The sequence below is a fragment of the Cupressus sempervirens genome, chromosome 7, assembly GCF_028749045.1.
Source record: "Cupressus sempervirens isolate cs-2001-9-10 chromosome 7, ASM2874904v1, whole genome shotgun sequence".
Taxonomy (NCBI): domain Eukaryota; kingdom Viridiplantae; phylum Streptophyta; class Pinopsida; order Cupressales; family Cupressaceae; genus Cupressus; species Cupressus sempervirens.
The window spans coordinates 551,776,724-551,779,903 of record NC_143124.1 but is presented as its reverse complement, the minus strand read 5'-3'; positions in this window follow the sequence as shown (position 1 = coordinate 551,779,903).

Here is a 3,180-nt window from a genome sequence, read left to right as displayed (position 1 = left end):
TATTTTCATATAGTGATTTCAATAATTTTGTGATGATAGTTAGATGGATGATTGATATGCAATTTCTATGGATACTTACCCCATACTTGCATGTATATAGTGTACTTGTATGTTTTACTTTATGTTTGATGTTTATGATGTGGTTGAGGGAGGGAGTCGTAGTCACCTGTTAGTCGAGATCTACACGATGCACCACTCCTTGCCATTTCCTATTTAGTTTAGATTTATATGTGTATGTACATTCTCAACTTTTATGTAGATTACAAGTACTAGACATTGCCTTCCTTGAATTGCCAAGATGAGTGTGCCCTATCATAGTATCTCAATGGTAAAGAGGGGAGATAGTTCTTGAGTCCAAATCCTATACCTAAGCTAATTGTCCTTGAAAGTAGAAGAAGTATCTAAGTTATTTATCCTTCCAAATTCGACAAGTGACTTGAATTCGAGATTTTGACCCTTGAGTTTGATTTAGTACTTTGTCTTTATGATGAGTTTTCTTATTTGGATTTGTGGGTGTGTTGCGATTTTTAGTTAAAATTAAATCAAATGAATAAAAAGATTATTAATGATTTAATTTAACAAAAAAATTATAAAGAAAAATCAATATTTAGTTATATTTAATTAATTGAGAAATTAATTAAATAAAATAATTAAATTTAAAAGATTTAATTAAAGTCCTACTTTTGGTGTAATTATATTAATTTAATTTAATAATACTTTATTTAGAAGTTTCATTTTAATAATAAACTCTAAATAATATTATTGGTTAAATTAATAAATATATTATTAAAGACGTCTTGTGATTTAATAAAAAAAGAGAAAATAAATTTAGTAAAATTTATTTTAATTAAAATGTAAAAAGTTTGCACATGAAATTAAAACAAAACAAAATAATCAAGAAAAACGGTCCACGTAATTGCAAAACCGTAACCCTAAAGGGAGAAGGCTTTTTATTAAGAAATCAGAGCTCATTTCTCCACACATAGGGTTGGAGGAGCAAATTTTTGAGAAAGTGAGAAGACGGGAATTTCTTTCGAGCTTTGAGCATCCATCTGGTTAGCATCAGATTGAGGCAGGATCCTATTGAGTTTTGCACAGTAATTTCCCCTTTTAAATTTCTCTTTCTTCTTCGTGTTTGTATGGATTTGTTTTCATAATTTAATTTGGGTTGAAACCCTTGTGTTGAAATTTAATGTTCTTTGGAAACATTCGTGAACAAATTTTTTAAATTAGAAACCCTTGTTTGAGAAAGTTGATTTCATTATTGAATTGTCTGTGAGAGAGATCAATCGAAAATTCTTATTGGAAATCAGATTGTTTTAGAGAATTAAAATCAGGATGGGGGTTTTGAAAATAATACCATAAATTAAATTGACAAATTTGATAGTTTTGTATTTTTTTCCCTATTAGATCTATATTGGAAAGTGTATATATATATATATATATATATATACCACAGTAAATTATTACTGTGATAATTTTTTATAACAAAACAAAGATTAAAAATCCATTATTTTGGTACGTTGTGGAGGAGGGATTTGCTTTTTATTATATTGCAATTTATATGTAAAAAAAAAATTTAAAATCAATAGGGGCCATGACCTCCACCCCCAGCTGCGATGGCAACCCGACTGCAATGGCAGCAAATACTGCCAAAGCAATGAACGTTGGACACTGCTGAGGTAGTGAACGCTGCCAAAGCAGCGACTACCCAAGCAGTTGGCTATTAAGCAACATCCCTAATAAAGGGGATGCGATTTTATTATTACATACATGTGTTATTTTTGTTGTTAGATATTTATTATAATTATTATATTTTTAGTTTAATGATTATTAATATTAATAAAATAATATAAATATATATTATTTTATTAATATTTTAATAATTATTATCATTAATAATTTAATAAAAATTTAACAATAATTTTTAATTATAAGGTTGTTGTAATTATATTTTATAAAATTAATATTGTTTTAATAGACATTTTTTTTAGAATTATATTTAAGGGGGAAAAAATCCAATTAAAATTTATGGGTGTTATTTTAAAGAAGGATTCAATTTATATGAAATTTATATTGAGTTTTTGGATTAGATTGTGTAAAGATTTTTTTCATCAACATTTCGAATCACACTATGTGATCCATCATTAGGATGAGAGAGCAAGAGGTGTAAAACAATGTAATCCATCAACTTACATTGTTTTACATCTCTTGCTCTCTCATCCTGATGATGGATCACATAGTGTGATTCGAAACATTGATGAAAAAAAATCTTTACACAATCTAATCCAGAAACTCAGTATAACTATTATGGATTGTGGAAATCTGATCACAGTAAAATTATATGAAATTGTTTTCTATACTAAGTAAACTTGTTTTCTTTGTGAACTTGAAAACTCAAACCCTATTTGTAAATCAAATCTTTGTGATTTTCAAAACCAAATGTATTATGAAAACACTTGTTAAATTTCTTGACGAGATTTATGTTGTATTTCATGTTGGGGTACAGGTTTGAATCAGTATGTTGACCAATTAGGATGTTTACCAGAGGCTTGGGGGTTTTTGTTCTATGATGATGTTATGGTTATTATTTCGTCACGGTTTTTTATACCCAATCATGGTGATGTATTCACGTATTTCTATGACAAATTTTGATTAAATGGTGTGATTTTCCTAGTGTAACCTTTGAGTTTTTGATCCGTTGTCTTTTTATGCTTTCCAGTTGCTTGTATAGGACTGAGGTAATTATTGTAATTTATCTATAGGTGCTTTCTAGTTGCTTGTATAAGACTAAGGTGAATATTGTGATTAATGTGCTACAATCTTCCTTTTTCTTCCATGTCTTGTTCATCCACACTTTGACTTCTTCAACATCAACCTTTCCTTTGCCTTTATTGAATTCACTGCTAGGTGCTTTTAACCTTGTTGGACAATTTCTGCTAGTGTGACCAATCTTCAAACAACTAAAACATGTAGTTTGACTCAACCATCTACTATAGTCACTTCTAAAATGTGTTCTGATGCAATTCTTAGCAACATGCCCATACTCTTGACAATAATGACAACTATACCTTGTATTGTAATCCCAATTGTAGGATCTATCAGTATGGTTTACCTTAGCTTGTTTAATGACCAGTTAGGCCTGGATCTGCACTCATATGCTCTATGTCCATACTTCTT